An 18,167-nucleotide genomic window follows, 5' to 3' on the forward strand; every position below is an offset into this window, starting at 1 on the left:
GCAAGGTTAGAAACGAGTGGGTTTGGGTGGTTAGGGAATTTATTATGGAAGGAATAATATCGGGTTCAGGCTAGATTTATTTATTTTTTTATTCAGGTATTTATTTTATTTTAGTATGTATGAGATCATTCATCACTATTACCTATTGCCCACAGCTGTGTGGCAGATTGTAATATCTATCAATAAATACAAGTATTATTATTAAAAAAAAAAAAAAAGTATTTGTTATTTAAATGTTTTTAGTTAAAATTCCTTAAAGACTTTGACAGACGGATATTTTTTTACTATCTGTATGTATTTTTTTAATTGTTGTATGAATCCATTTTTTGTATATTTTAAAAATAAAATCAAATATAGCAAAAATAAACAAAATAATTTCAAAGTTTGATGAAAAATTTAAATTAGTGGAATGTTTCCATTTGTTTCATGCTTGAAAGTAATTAGATATCTGCATCAGGCCTCGTTACACCCAGCCTTAATTAATCTTTTAAATGAGAATTTGTAATTTGCGTTCTTAAACTGGTTTTAATTTTGGCCACGAGAGAAAATGTTGACTTGTAGCATTTAGTACTTCTAAAACAGGTAGGTAAAAGGGTATACATATATATATATATATTTGCCTTGTAGAGTAAACACAACAGATATGGGCACATTAAAAATAATATTTAAACTATATTAAGATGAAGAAGGTGAAAATAGTCTTCCTTTATAATATTATCGATATTCTATATTTACTTGAATGTATGTAGAGGAACAACTAAATTTTAAGCTGTTTTTTTTACTCGACTAAAAATACGGACTTCCATTGACAATATTTAAAGCAATGAATGAATGAATAATGACACGATTTCAGATTGTGAACCTCGTTTCATCACTGCCATTTTCTCTTTTATGACCGATAAGGTTCTTGGCAGAGTCGTATGAGATTTTCTAATTAGTGTTGGAGAGTTATTGCCGTCGATGTAAGACAATATTTCACCCGCCTTGTTATGTGGTTAATCAAATATTAATTCTGTTTATACCAAGCGAGCCTGAAATGAGCTTTAATTAAGTAATTGTTCGCCAAAAATAACTTATAATATCCTAATTAAACTATCCTTTTCTCAAAAGGGACATTTTATTTATTAAATGTGATTTACAACTGTACAAATAATAAATACAATAACTAAATATGTTGTATATTTCATATACACTTGAAAATCTTGGGAAGGAACCATTGGTGGTACTTCAAGCATTAATTTAAATTAGAAGGTCCCGTGGCCATCTTCTTTTCAGACGCCTCGGAAGATTATCAGGGATTGTTAAGGATCAAAGATTAAGAATTAATGGGTTAGGATGGCTAAGGAGTTTGGAATGAAAAGACGCATATCTGTTTTGGGGCATATCTGCAACGAATAGGATGTTAGGTCTTTGTGAATGAGTTTATTTGTAACGTAATAAGGAGCATCAAGGATTTTTGATTGTAAGGATTGGATGCGAGAGGAATTTGATGGTTTGGTAAAGCCCCAGAGCTCAATTCTACATGTTCAAATTGGTCCGATTATCGTAGTTTATACTATTTTTTTGTAGTGAATGGGGAGTTTAGAGCGTTTGTCAAGTAAGTGTTGTAGCAATCTACGAGCAGTTTCTTGTCGTTTCAGTCTTGTGTGTGGATTCCAAGTAAGTCTCTTGTCAAGATGGAGTCCCAAGTATCGAATCTGTCAACAGGCGTTAGTGGAGTATTTAGAAAGGATACTGTAGGACAGGAGGGCAGAGGTTTATGACGGAGAGTAAAGGTGATCTGATGGGATTTTTCAGGATTTATTTTGATTCTCCAGGTTTGACACCATTCTTCAATAGATGTTATGTGTGTCTGTAGTGTTTGCGATGCATTAGTTGGGTCGTTTTTTACAGACAGTATACAAGTATCATCAGCGTATGTTGTTAAGATTGTATTAGAGTGGGTTGGAATGTCAGCTGTATAAACCATATAAATAATGGGACCTAAGATACTACCTTGAGGAACACCGGCGAGCTGAGAAAAGAGAGACGAAGTAAAAAAAAATAATTTTCTCCTATAATTAAAATTTTATTCTGATTCATAGTAGTTAATTGAATTATTTTTCTTACTTCATTTTGGTTTCACATTTCAAGAAGGCCCCTGACTTCATACGTCAATGAAACTTACACAAAAGTTGCTCTAATTTGTACACTTTTATGGGAAATTTGTCTCATCACAAAGGTCAATAAAACTCAGTTTTTCTGGTTTATCAAAGATGTGCAAAAACGATTTTTTCAGTATTAAATTGGAAGTGGCCAAGAAATGTAGTAAAAAATACTTCAAGAAACAAACCTGCTTTTGACAAAAATACACTTTGTACACTAATAGTACAAGAGCCGGAAAGATAAAAAGGCAGTTATCCAACAACTATAAATCAATTTATTATAGCAAATTTCTTGAAAACTACTACTCCTACAAAAATAACCGTCTTCAACTACTTTATAGCTCATTAAACTAGCTTTAATTTTAGTGCTAATTGACATCTGTACGTCAAATGGATTTTGAGATATAGATTTTTTAAAAGAAAACTGCTCTCGATTCCGACTATTACAACATTTACTAGACAAACGGTCCAAACTTCCAATCCATTGCAAAAGACTGATCTACATGACTATTGTAAGGCCTATTTGGACATACGGAGTTGGGCTATGGGGCTCCACTAAACCATCTAATTCCTCTCGAATCCAATCCTTACAATCCAAAATCCTTTGTAAAATCCTTAATGCTCCTTACTTTGTCACAAATCAAATCATCCATCAGGACCTAAATGTCCCCTATGTTGCCGATTTGGCCAGAACCAGATACCAATCCTTCCATATTAAACTTCCCAACAACCCAAACCAACTTGTTTCTAACCTGGCTTCTCCTTCACTACCTAATAATCCTTCACTAACTAATTCAGGCGTCTGAAAAGAAGATGGCCTCGAGATCTTCTCCTTTAGAAATGTTTTTGGAGTTCTATCAATGGGTAGATTCTCCACATGTTTTTATCTTATCATAATATCACTTACAGCAAATTCACTTGATGTGTATATGTGTATACACTTGTAAATATCAATTAATAAATTATTTAAAAAAAAAGATTTTTCAAAATAAATTCACTAACTACTAATATTTCAGTACGGTCCATACATTTTTATGAAATGTTGCTTTTTAAAAAGCTATATCTCGGGAACTATTGAACGTAAACTATTAGGGCTAACATTTTAACAAATTTAATCTATTTGAAATTATATTCTCTTAGATTTTCTATTGTTGTTGGTAGTTGTAAAGATATAGGGCTCCGAATAAAAAATTAATTATTTTTAACGTTTTGAAACAGCGGCCATTTTTCGTTTCCCCTACCTATACTTGGCACACTCATCAATTTAGACTAATAATTATATATAGTTTTCAATTAAGTAATCAAAAATTGGGGTGAAATAACTTCCTTCTGGGATTGCTGGCAAAAATATTAACCAGTTCTTCTATGATAGTTGCCTTCTTTGATTTATTTTTAACAAACATTCTGAGATTATTAAAATGGTAAACTATAAATTATAATAGGAAGAATGGTTCTTTATTATTTGTTTCCTCCATTTTTCTGAGATAAGCAGTATATGACGAATAATAATGCTCATTGAATCTCCCTACAGCTTCCTACAAGTCCCTACAAGCTTTGTTGTGTTCTTGTGTTCTGTGAAGAAGTCAACTCAACAATGTTTCCTTCCTAATTACAGCATGTTTCCAGAAAGAAATCATCTATCAAATAAATTCACTATTCTTTATTTATTTCATGTGTCCCAAAAATGTAAGGGAAAGCCTGCTTCCCTCTCCCCATGTTACCAAGTGCCAGAAATCACAAGCCTTCCCAGAAATATTTAAAAAAAAAACAACCATTTATTGATAGATATTACAATCTGCCACATCGTTGTGAGCAAGAGGTAATAGTGATAACTGATCACATTCATACTAAAATAAAATAAAATAAGAATGAAAAAGAAAAAAAAACTACAAACAAATAAATAAAGTCTCTCATAATATATATACAAACAGAAGGATAAAGAAAAGGTACATAATCAAACTATGTACATGAAAACTAAATAAATAAAATAAAAGAATCTCTAGTCACACTTACACTTTTATATACAATATTCACAAAATCGACCTGAGGATCCCTGAGCCCACTCTATCCCCCACTTGAGAGGGGTAGAGCAGAGCCCATAAGATCCCATCGAATTCTTCTCGCCGCATCACTGGTAATGAGCCAGTGGAGCCTGAGTAAGTGCGCTAAAGCCACAAACACTGAACTTGAATAGAGAATCTGACCATCGCCAGAACTCCAATTGTTCATTTTTATTTTTCAATTAGTCACTACTGCCGTTTCAACCTTCTAGGTGGGCTGTAGGGATGGGTGGAACTAGATAAGGTTTGAACCAAAGGATTAGGATGGTTGGAAAGGTTTATATGGAATTTTGAGAATTTGGTTGGTATGAGGTCAAGGACAAAAGGGATATGTAGGTCATGGTGTAGTGTTCTGTTGGAAACGTAATAGAGTGCATTAACTATAGTTCTAAGGATTTTGGATTGAAAGGATTGGATACGTTTGATGTTCGACGGTTTAGCTGTACCCCAAAGTTCAAGTCCGTAGGTCCAGATAGGTCTGAGTATAGTCTTATAAATTAGAAGTTTGTTTTTTATTGAGAGATGAGAGGTCGGGCTGAGTAGTAAGTATAATTGGCTGAATCTTCTGTCGAGTTCTTGTCTAAGACGAATCCAGATATTGCGCTATGTCGGATCTGGGTAGAGGAATATTATTAAGAGTAACAGGTGGGCAGAAGCTGCGGCGGGGGGAAAAAGTCGCATGGGTGCATTTCGATTCCTTGAGTTCCCAGAAATATTAAAAAAAAAATGATCATAATGTTGGAGGTTTGCACCAACGTGGCCCTGGTTTAGGACTGTTATTATATTCTCGGTGTCATTGGGTTGAATATTTTCACACTACCGTTAGAGATAAAATTGAAACACGCTTTCCTTAATTAAGATTGAAAAGGCCTTTTCTCGATTCTGATGAAACGTTATTGTATTATTAAAATAAAATCTTTTCTTACAGCAATATAATTTTCTCGGAATCAAGACCCCGTTCGTGTCTTTACGACATTGGAAGCAGTGAAAATTACCTCGTCGTTTCCAGCGACGCCCTTTGTAAAATATTGAAGCGTCTTACCTGGTATTATTTATATTTCTGTTAATTAAGATTGTGAAGTAAATAAAAGATCTGTTCAACTATTGGTTTACTCTTATATAAATATAATTATGCCTAAAAGATCTTAATATAGAGTTTAAGAAAAATTAAACTTTTCCTACTGACTCTGTAATCCTATTAGGACTTTATTGAAGTTGAAATTAATAAAGTTTTAATTATAAGAAAATAAAGCCTGAAAATTTCGGCGAGGAGTGTTACGTTCAGATTATAGCTGTATAAACATTATTAAATACAAAAACAGATACTGATAACACGTAATTGAAATTGAAAGACCCTATTCCTTTCTTACACCGTTCCAATGTGGTTTACCGGATACCCCATGCTGCAATTCCTTCTATATCGGCGAAACTAAAAACGATCTTAAGAACCGCATTTCCCAGCACAAAACTTCTATCAACTCCTGTAATCAACTTGCATCTAAATTATCAGAACACGCATTAAATCTGAATCATACTTTTAATTTCGACAATCCTTCCATTCTTTCCACTGTCCACAACCACACCAAACGTCTCATCTCAGAGTCCATTTACATTAATTTGACTGAGAATCCCGTCAATCATAAAGTTGATAAAGACTGCATCTCCCTTACATATCGACACATTTTGAACACAATAAAATCCACATAATACTTTTTTTCACTCTTTTCTGCATTTCAGAAGCCCATCTGCTTGTCATATCTTTTATTCTTGTTTTTCTAAATTATTATAATTTTTTTCTAAATTATTTTTATATTAACTATCCTTCCTGTTTCATTTATATTCATGTATCTATCTTTTAATTTATATTCGTGTTTTATCTTCTTAAGTGTACTTATATTAATTATTTTATTATTAATTTTCTATTATATTTTACACTTTTCTGTATTCCCGCTGATTTGGTATAATTTTTGTTTCTTAATCACTTACACTCATTGTATCCCATTATTTTATAATTTTTGTAACTATAGTGTTTGTATCTTTTTTAGCCCTGACGAAGCCCTGCAACGTGGAGCGAAACGTTGGCTCAATAAAATAGTATAATTATCTACTATTTGAGTTTTTTTTTACCGCCTCCGGACCATATTCCATTCATCAAGAATAAATAAACGTCTGTCAAAGCCGGATTCTAACCCTTAGAGTCAGTAGTACAGATACTTAGCACTAATATGTGGACTGTAACATCACTTAATACTTACTCCCTATTAACTTGCAACTCACTGGCGTATTGACTAAAAATATTTATCCCCAGATGGCCACGGGCCGAGCGTCAAGTAGCATTCAGGTTATCTCGTGCCACGCACGGTCAGGATCTTTAGTCTACCAATGATATTCAAGAATATAGCTCGATTCTTCGCTTGTTTTCTAAGATTATTTTAACTGAAGAAGTTTAGTTTTGAATTCAGTATGCTGTCAACTTTGAAATCGCACCAGAGTTTAATTCTTCATCGGTTCTAAAAGTTGTTTTTGTGAATTATATTAAATTGTATAAAATGAATAATTTAATTTCTATCCATTCTAGTTTCAATAAATTTTATTTTTCTTAAAAGTCCGACGTTTCGGCTAATCCGGCTATCTTCCGGGACAATCTACTTAATACAGTTTTGGAACTAAATGATTTTTTTTTCTTTAATAATTTATTGATATTTACAACTGTATACACATATATACAACAAGTAAATTTGCTGTAGGTGACATAGTGACACGATAAAAACATGTGGAGAATCTATCCACTGATAGAACTCCAATAACATTTCTAGAGGAGAAGATTTCGAGGCCATCTTCTTTTCAGACGCCTAGGAGGATTATTAAGTGGATTTGGGTGGTTGAGAAGTTTATTGTGGAAGGAACGGTATTTGGTTCTGGCCAAATCGGCAACGTATGGAATATTGAGGTCCTGATGGATGACTTGATTTGTGACAAGGATTCTGGAGGAATTTGATGGTTTAGTGGAGCCCCAAAGCTCAACTCCGTATGTCCAGATAGGCCTTATAATAGTCATGTAGATCAGTCTTTTGTAATGGATTGGCAATTTAGACCGTTTGTCTAGTAAATGTTGCAATAGTCGGAATCTACGAGCAGTTTCTTGTCTCTTTAGTCTTGTATGAGGATTCTATGTCAGTCGTTTGTCGAGATGTAGTCCTAAGTAACGGATCTGTTCGACAGGAATAAGTGGGGTATTATTAAAGGATATTGTAGGGGAAGAGGTCATGGGTTTACGTCGAAGGGTAAATGTGATTTATTGGAATTTATTTTAATTCTCCAGTTTTGGCACCATTCTTCAAGGGTGGTGATGTGGGATTGGAGGGTTTGGGATACAGTGTAAGGATCATTGTTCACTGACAATAGACATGTGTCATCGGCATACGTGGTGAGGATTGTGTTAGGATGGGTTGGAATGTCAGCTAAATGATTTAAAAACTATTTGTTAAAACTTTATCACAAACTTAAATAGTGACTGTGATAAATGAATTTTAATTTCGGTTTTAATGTGAATATTGTCTAATTAGAAATTGATGGTTTGACCTGGGAAGAATAGGCAGCATGAAATTGAGTTTTTAAATCATTAAGTTCCAAAAATGTATTAAGTAGATTGTCCCTGAGGATGGCAGGATTGGCCGAAACGTCGGACTTTTAAGAAAAATAAAATGTGTTGAGACTAAAATGGATAGAAATTAAATTATTTATTTTAACAAAATTAACCAGTCTCAAGAAAGTGTTTATGATTATAAATTAAATTGTATATTTATATAGTTTAAATTGTATATTTATATAGTATAAATTATATATTGTATATTTGCTATCGAACATGGATAGTAGTAATAGTAGTGACTCTTTATTTATAAATTCGAGTGACTGTGTCAATAATTTAAGATCTATCATACACGGAGTATTTACTAAGAAAGTACATATAAAACAGGATTTTTTAATTTTTTTTTTATTAAATGCCGAAGTATTTTTGAATATGAAAAACTAGACATTGTTTTAGTCAGGAATTCGTAATTTTACTACACTATGAAAGGGATAAAGGTGGTTCCACTTATTAATTCCTCTAATTTATGATGTGTTGAATGTGAAAAGTTTACATGCTAAATGTTATAAGTACAGGATTACAAGCTGCCTAATTTAAAGTCCATGTTATATTTTAAATACAGGAGAGTTCCTAGTGGATTTTCTGGACAACTTGTTTTGTAACCTTTCAATTTTAGATAATAAAATCTCTAACATCTTTGTCACATCATATTTCCTCCGCCTCACTTGTTTCTTGTTTCATCTTCTATTTTTCCCATTATTTTATTATTATTTTTATCCAATACTTTATTAGATTTTAAAAACGTGAAAAATAGAAAAGAAAAACTAACCTCAATTAAATCAGAAGATTTTCTGCGACCTGATGAAGCCCTGCAATGAGGGGCGAAACGTTGGCTCACATTAACTAATTTAATTACTATTCGAGTTATATTGACCGAACCTTTCTGCGATTCAATTAAAAATAAAATATATTATAAATAATTTTATTTGGATATACTTTAAAATAAAATATATATATGTTTTTTTAATTTATTTATTGTTATTTACAACTGTATAAAAATATATTCAACAAGTATATTTACTGTAAGTGATATGATACAAACATGCGGAGAATCTACTCATTGATAGAACTCCATTAACATTTTTAGAGGAGAAGATCTCGAGGCAATTTTCTTTTCACATGCCTAAGATTATTAAGTAATGGAGAAGCCAGGCTAGAAATAGATGAGTTTGGGTGGTTGGGAAGTTTATCATGGAAGGATTGGTATCTGGTTCTGGTCAAATCGGCAACATATGGCGTTAAGGATTTTATGAAGGTTTTTGAAAATACGGATTGGATTCGGGAGCAATTCAATGGTCGAGTTGAGCTCCAAAGCTCAACTCCATATGTCCAGATAGGCCTTATAATAGTCATGTAGATCAGTCTTTCGTAATGGATTGGCATTTTAGACCGTTTGTCTAGTAAATGCTGTAGTAGTCTGAATCGACGAGCAGTTTCCTGTTTTTTTTCAGTCTTGTGTGAGGATTCCATGTCAGTCATTTGTCCAGATGTCGTCTTAAGTAACGGATCTGTTATAAAGTATAGGACCAAGGATACTACTCTGAGGAAATATAATTTAAACTACGGATTATACAGCTGAACTAGTTTTTATTCAAGAATTAAAAGACCGTCATTTGATTGAAGGGAAAGTTTTTATTTATCTTTAATAAAGTTATGATTAAAATAAAATAGCCACTTCAGTTGTGCCTCCTAAGTGTATCCCTGGCGGACTTGGCCCTTTCCCAAATTTTGATAAAAGGAGTTAGAGTGTGCCTGGCATCACGATATTTTGAAGGCGTTTACTTAAAAATAACCCTTAACAAATTAGGAAATACTGTACATATAATAATGATACCTCATTTAAATAATAGTGAGAATTAATTAATATGGAAAAATATAAAAGGAAGATGGTCCAGGTGTTGTCAATTCAACTTAAATATTAATTAAACTATTGATTGTGAGCCGCCTGGGTTCGAATCCTGCTGGACAGAAATGTTTTTTTCTGTATTGTACTTAGAAAGTAAAAGAGTTAGAAAGTACTTGGAAGTACTTTCCTACCGTTGGTTCACGCCTGGATCTCACAGTTCCTCACGGGGCATGGGGGTTTCCGAGCTAAACCTGCCTTACATGGCATAAACATCGATCATCTACGCCCAATTTGTCAGTTTCGAGAGACCGCCGAGCACGTCGCACGTCGGTATAGGCATACCGCCTATGAAGCACTGAGAGCCAAGATGATGAGGGAAACAGGACTCTATGTTCTGACTGAGATCTACCTACCCTACCCTACTTCATTGGACTGCCAGTCACACAGCATACTTATTTTAGTCTAATCAGATAATATTTATTATTAATCTTATGATAAATAAGCCTAGACAAGTATACAATAATAAAACAATAATTATAAACATTAGTGAATGTTTATGTTTCATCATTAAAACATGATGTTTTTTCTTTTTCTTTTATTCATGATTTTTTTTTCCAACTTATCTATCTGCTTTTCCCTCTCTTCTTTTTCATATATTGCTTTAACACAATGTGTCTTAAACAGAAAAATTAATAAAATAGTGATAGAGATATTTAAATAACAAAGTTAAGTAAAAAATCAACAAAGTATGTTAAAATTAATAAAGAAAAAATCTTAAAAAATAGAATAAACTAACGATTAAAAATATATTTTATAGGACATATAGAACAGTTTTATACAGATGATTGACTTTTAACTTTTTCAAAAAATTATTAGGTCGTTTCTTAAAATTAATAATTATTTTAGGTTCTTTAAACCCCTTTGCTTCGCCTTCGCAATTGTTGGTTTAAAGGAAGCTACTTGCAGCAATTTTCGGGGCTCAAGAGACGATTTATGTCCTTCCATACAAGCCAACAAAACGTCGATTGCTGAGAGAGCTTCGCTCGTTGTAGGCCGTACTCGATTCGACAACACAATAGAAATTTAGTGAAGCCTCGTTAAGAAGATGTATTAGAGTTTAATAAAATTTCTCAGAAGAGATTCTTAACTTCTATTCTCTTGGAGCTTAATTTTTACTAAAAGCGACTTCTGATCAGATACGATATAAATTTTATTTATGATAATTTACAACTGTAAAAAAAAAAGTAAATTTTATAAATATAATAATGGATGCGTATAAGTCAGGGTTGCGGTAAAAAAAAAAAAGAAATAGTTTATAACTGTTTTAATGTCCAACGTTTCGCCCCACATTGAAGGGCTTCATCATGGCTGAGCAAAGCGAAAGGTTGAAGCTTGGTTATATATTAGGTGAGGAATCGGATGGCTTTCCGAGGAAGAAGTTTTAGAATGTGGGATGTTATTAGGTCGTATCCAGGAGATTTGCGGGTAGATAATCTTTGAATGATACTAGATATTTCAGAAGGATGAAGTGCTTTAGGTGGGAGGGTCATTTGGAGCGGAATATTTAGTTCTGCTTCAATACATTCAAGATGAATTGGGTTAGGGATATCAGAATGTGGAATAAAGGTTGTTTACATCGGGACCTGCTCGTGCTATACTGCAGGTGTCCCGAGTGTATTTTTAGGTCATAATTAAAATTATTATCGTGGAAATGGGGGCTGAAAATTTGTGAGACTTTCTACTCATTAGCATGTATATATATTTTCAGTAAAGTTTCAAAGTGTTAATCCCTGGAGGGGCAATAATGGTTAGTGAGTTAGTTCGGAAGTCTTTATTTATAATAATATAATATAGGAATAAATTTGGGTGGTTTCATGGCTTATGTGGTGACGTCTTCGCCGCCACGGTGACGTATCCTAGCCGCTTCCCTCGTCTAGATGTGCAGTGGGCGAAATGGTGAAAACCATGTATCTTCGCCTAGTGTCAGAAGAGACGGTTGCTTCTCTCTCAGAGGCTGGCCAGCGTGGCCTGAACTCTGGGATGATAGGGGTAGGCCAGGTCCTAGCTTGCATGGTGCATAGGCGGCATCTTCGTGGTCTTTCGGTGTCCGCGGCAAGGGGGGTGCATCAGAAAATGAGACCCCCGATCCTGACTTTATATAAAATCAAAAAATAACCGGAAAATTCGAATTACTTGAATCCGACAGAGGTGTTGTCCGAATATTTGTGATTTTTTGCGCTGTTCTGGGCCAGGTTTGGGATTCGGTAAGAAGTGGGTGGTTAAAATCTCTGAAATTCAGCAGTTTTTAGTGGTCCTCCATAATGATTTGTCAGTAGTAAGATTTTCAATAACGTTAATTAAATTTTGAATTTTGTATTTTCTGATTTCTACTTTTAGTTTGTTAGTCAAGTTGGTGTAATACGTTTTGTTAGTTAGATATCTGGTCCTATGGCACTTCGATCTTGCTCTGCGTTTTTCCCTTAATAAGATACGAATAAGCCGTGGCAGGTTATTTTGTTTATTGTTATTGATTCGGTTAGTCGATGTGTTGTCAGTCATACTTGTTCTTATAGATGATGTTAGTTTTTCTATAGCTTCGTCAATGTCTTGTTTTGTCTTCAGTCTAATGTTTAAGTCCAGTTTAGTTTCCAAGTCACATTTAAATTTGTCGAAATCAATTCTTCCTGTTATCAATAAAGGGATGGAGGGCTTTGGTACAAAGCTAGAATGTAAAAATAGCAGAACTGGACTGTGATCTGATGATAGGTCGTCCAGGGATTCAACAATGGCTTGAGAGGGAGAAATCTGGGAGGTGATAACTTCCTAAAATCCTCACTGCTTCTCACTTTGTCACAAATAAAATCATCCATATGTAACCGATCTAGCCCGAACTAGATATCAATTGTTCCATTACAAACTCCCAAACCCACTAGTTTCTAGCTTTCCATCTTTCATTCCTGACAATCCTCCGAGGTGCCTTAAAAAGAAGATAGCTTCAAGACCTTCTAATGTATAAATGTTATTAGAGTGCTACTAATAGGTTATTTCTCTGTCGGTATCATTGTAATCAATCATAAGATTTTATATATGTATATATAGTTGGCCGTAAAAATTGACATATAAGAAGATGGTAAATACTACAGTTGTTATCATTGTTTAATTATTTTTCTTACTTCTTCTTTGTATTTTTTTTTTGTTAATACTACTCTTTATTTACTTTTACTTATTTTTAGTTACTTCTTTTACAATCATTGTTATTATATCCTATATTGTATTAACTACCCTACTATATTTACTTCAGTATAATCTCGTATTATTAGTAACGATATGTGTCATTCTAATTTTACTTAGTTATTCCTAAATTAAAAATTATTATAGTTATTATTATTATCATATTTCTGAATCTTTCTCTTATCATTTTTCATTTTTTGTCATATCTTTATGACTCCTTCCTGTATACGCGACGTATTTGAAATTGAAATATAGCCGTTAAATGGCTGGCCACCTCCTCCCCACTCCTCCACGCTTCCGCTTCATTGTTGCCTTCTGTTCTACCGTTTGCTTTGAACAGGTAGGTGGTCCTGACTTGTTCATTGCTCATTTATTATCATTTTAATATCATTATTTTTTTTATTTATAATTATTCTTTCATGACGTTTATTTAATCTCTACTTTTTTATTTTATTTTTTTCCTTCCCCGTATTGTTTTTGTTTTATGTACATCTCCTGTACTTTTTTAACTGTATATTTTACGTATTTTTAAAAAAAATTTTACTCTTGCCATTGTTACTTATTTTTATTCTTATCATTGTATTTTTATTCCTATCATTGTATCATTTTGTATCTTTTTAGCCCTGATGAAGCCCTACAAAGTGGGGCGAAAGGTCGAAAAATAAACAGTTGTAAACTATTTTGTTTCTCTTTTGACCGCAACCCTGACCATCTTCCTATATATAACATTTAATAGACTTATTTTTATATAAATTTCAATTGATAAAAAAATTCTATGTTCATTTGTGATGACATTTTTTTACAAAAGTACTAAGAATATTTTCCATTCTCACCGAATACTCGATTTTAGTTTTTTGAAAATAGCATGAATGACCACATCTACTTTAAACAAGTTGGTCCCTTTTTTGGACACCAACCTCCATCCTTATATTGTTTGCCGGCAAACAGTTTTCTAAAGAAAATTCACACTCATACATGAAATAATTATACAGAATCTAAAATTCAATGAAATTCAATTAATCGATAATATGGCAAATGGTTCCGAACTGTTGTCGATTTACTGACAATAATCTCGGTGGATTTTGCTACAGTTCTGATAAGGGTAAGATCGGAAGCTATTTATTAAAAGTTATATAAGTTGAAGATTGTTATCAAGAGTTGGAGGGCGGTAAGTGGCGAAATCTGTTATTTACGATCGGGATTGATGATAAGACTCAGTCTCGTCTTTGGTATTTACTGTCAAAATTGAAAAAGTTTCGCGTCGCTTTAGTTCAACTCAGTTCTAACTTTAAGTAACTTTCCGTCCTTGGTCTTTCTTTTATAATTTAGCCAATATCTGACCTCTGAGGCATTTTCTTTTCAGAAGTAGTCATTTTCTATCCCTTCGATGAAATTTAAATTTTAAGATCTAAATAATTTGTCAGTAAATAGTAGTTCTGACTACCATTGTCTCTCGTTTAGCAGTTTACCTTTTTTGAAGTAACTGTTGGAGTGACGTCTAATTATATTTTGCCTCAGGAAACAGTACAAGAGCCCAAGAGGAGAAAAAAGACAGTTATCTCACATTTTTGATTACTTTAATAAAAACTAGGTATAATTACTAGTCAAAATTAATGAGTCAGCCAAGGATAGGTAGGGGGAATAAAAAATGGCGGCTGTTTCAACAATTTAAAAAAAAATACCAATATTGTATTAGCCCTAATATTTTTTCCTTTGGATTAATTTTTTTTTCCTTTTCTGTATATTTTTTAAACTTATTTATGAGAGTTTCAAGCAGGATTCAAAATGGTTATTTTTTAGAAATAAATTTAATAACCATTATAATCCTGCTTAAAACTCTAATTAAGAAAAGGAAATGAAATTCATTTAAAATTTTTTGAGGTTAATGACTTCCATTTTTGAATGAATTATTTATTAATTATTCATGACATTGTACAACGTTTCGGGACTACTGTCCCATATTCATGCACTATATAACCTATAACAATAATAAAACTAACATAACACCAATCTTCATCCTTATATATTTTAATTTATACAATAATATTCACCTCATGATTTCATATGGGAAATCATGTCAACCATTTGTGCATCTTCACTTCTCTCTAGCACATAATAGGAAATAAATTAAATTTAAAGGAAAAATTATTAGGGCTTATAGAATATTAAGAATCGTAGTTGAAAAATCGAAGTTTCAACTGTTATTGAATTTCCAAGGAAGCATAATTTTTGAACAAAGAGATAAAAAAAATTATCCTCTATGACAAAGTGATGGGCTTTAACAAGATGGTGATGAAGTCAATATTTATTCTTTTATGGTAGATGTGAAAAAGAAAAAAGTTGATGGGTTCGATAATATCGGGCTTAAAAAGGAAGATGAGGCTGGGGTTACGGAGCAAGCGGGATTCAGGACCACTCATGCATAATCTCCGTTAGCACGATAAGACTGGCAGCTTGTTATAATATATTTTATCACGTCCACACAAAGGCGCGCTCAACCCATATCGCTTCTAGAGTCTATGGCTTCAATCAATCTGAAAATAGTGGAATAGATATCTTTAAGGCTAGGTCGTTAAGAAAATAATATTTCTAGTGAATAAAATAAGCTTATATAAGAGAGAAGGAAATAGATAGAGTAACGGGAATAAAACTCACGGAACTATTGTGTTGTGTAAATAAAAGTGCAGAAGTATTGTGATTTACCACTTTGGTTTATTGGTCAGTGTGGTGGCACGAACCATTTAGTACAAGAACCCAAGAGGAGAAAAAAGGTAGTTATATCATCCCAATTTTTGAATATTTTAATGAAAACTATGTATAATTACTAGCCAAAATTGATGAGTCTGCCAAGTATAGGTAGGGGGAATAAAAAATGGCAGCTTTTTCAAAGCGATAAAAAAAAATAATTTTTCAATCGGAGCTTTATATCTTAAAAAGTAGGAACAACACAAGAAAACCTAAGAGAACGTCATTTAAAGAAGAGTAAATTTTCTAAAATATGAGCCCTAATAGAGTTATTTAGTTCTTAAGATATAGCTTTTTAAAAAGCATAATTTCTTAAAAATCTATTGAAAGATTAATAGTTAGTGAATTTATTTTGAAAAATCTATATCTCAAAAACCTTTTGACGTACAGATGTCTGCCAGCGCTCAAATTAAAGCTTGGTTAATGAGCTATAATGTAGTTTATAATGTTTATCTTCTTAGGAATAGTAGTTATCATGATATTTGCTAAAATAAATTGATTTATAGTTGTTCGGACAAATTTTCATTTGCCAAATTTATATTCATATGTGAATATCATAAAAACTACTACCCCTACCAAGATAAGTGTCATAAACTACTTTATAGTAAGTTAAATTTCCTTTATTTTGAGTGCTGGCAGACACATGTGCATTTTATGGGTCTAGAGATATATTATTTCAAAAATCAAACATTTTTTACGAACAACTAGAAATTAATATTTTGTTAGTTTATTTTGTCAAATATCATACAAACTACTACTACAAAGATAAACATAATTAACTATTTTGTAGTAAATTTAACTACATTTAATTTGAGTCCTGGCAGACATCTTTACGTTCAATGGTTTCTGAAATGAAGTTCTTCATAAATCAAACTTATTTTCCAAACAACTATAAATCAATTTATTTTAGAAAATATCATGAAAACTACTATTCCTACAAAGGTAAAGGTCATAAACGTTTTTATATTCCATTAAACTATCTTTAATTTGAGTGCTAATAGACATCTGTACATCACATAGTTCCTGAGATATAGGTTTCTCAAAATAAATTAACTAACTACTAATCTTTCAGTAGATTTTACAGAAATTTTGCTTTTTAAAAAGCTATATCTCGAGAACTATTGGACGTAAATAGCTCTTTTAGGACTAATGTTTCAGAAAATTTACTCTTCTTTAAATAATGTTTTCTTAGATTTTCTAATGTTGTTGGTAGTTTTTAAAATATAAGGCTCCGAATGAAAAATTAATGTTTTTATAATATTTTTTATTCCCACTACCTATACTTGGCAGACTCATCAATTTTGACTATTAATTATACATAGTTTTCATTAAAGTATTAAAAAATTGGGGTGAGATAACTGCCTTTTTTTCTTCCCGGCTCTTGTACTAATTGAATCATGAGGTCGTGCTACCACACCGGGTATTGAACAGAGAGTAAGTGATTATGCTTGTCACCTTGATCTTTTAAGTACCGCAAGGGAGTAAACTAACTCTAATATCACAGGATTAGGCTATAGTTTATTCCAGTCACCGAAACTATTATTGCAAGAACTCAAGAGGAGAAAAAAGTTGATTGCTATCATCACCCTGAATTTTGATTGCTATAATGAAAACTATCTATAGTTACTAATAAAAATTGAGCCTTTTTTTAAAAAACGAGCCTGCCAAGTAAGAGTTAGAGGGAATAAAAAAAGGCGGCTGTTCCAAAACGTAAAAAAAATTTCTATATCCATTGATATGTATTCGGGAACACCAGCTGGGGTAAGAGAAAATATAAGTTCTTTTGGTGGACTACATAATTAGACGAGATTAATTATAATATTTGAAATATGAGGAAAAAAATTATGTTAAGGTAATTGTTTTAAATAAATGTTGAATAATTGTATTTTTATATGCATAGTATGCTTTGTAATGTGTTAATTTGTATTGTATAATACCTAATTATGGAGAAATGGGTCCGAAACTTTATAACTGATAAGTTAAAATAACGGTTTTTTTTTTATAATTTATTTATTGTTATTTACAACTGTATACATATATATACACATCAAGTAAATTTGCTGTGGTGATATTATGACATGATACAAACATGTGGAGAATCTACCCATTGATAAAACTCCAAAAACACTTCTAAAGGAGAAGATCTCGAGGCCATTTTCTTTTCAGACGTCTAGGAGGATTATTAGGTAGTGAAGGAGAAGCCAGGTTAGAAACGAGTTGGTTTGGGTGGTTGGGAAGTTTATTATGGAAGGATTGGCATCTGGTTCTGGCCAAATCGGCAACATAGGGGACATTGAGGTCCTGATGGATGATTTGATGTGTGACAAAGTAAGGAGCATTAAAGGTTTTAAAATAAAGTAATTTAATTTTTTTTAAAAATCTGTACAGATACAACCCATGAAGGTTCTGGTGTTCTGTACTTTGTAAGAATGTACTGTTACTAGACCAACGGTTGTGCAAGGAGGTGATTTGGTCAGAATCACGCTCGACCG

At 32.5% G+C, this 18,167-nt stretch overlaps 1 protein-coding gene across 1 annotated transcript in view; it reads left to right on the forward strand.

Moving 5' to 3' along the window:
- The window catches only part of LOC106690360 (uncharacterized), a 65,201-nt gene that overhangs the window by 11,097 nt on the left and 35,937 nt on the right, over positions 1-18,167 (forward strand). The gene's annotated exons all lie outside the window — the stretch shown is intronic.

Source organism: Halyomorpha halys, unplaced genomic scaffold, assembly GCF_000696795.3.
Source record: "Halyomorpha halys isolate HHAL.00 unplaced genomic scaffold, Hhal_1.1 Scaffold1678.1, whole genome shotgun sequence".
Lineage (NCBI taxonomy): Eukaryota > Metazoa > Arthropoda > Insecta > Hemiptera > Pentatomidae > Halyomorpha > Halyomorpha halys.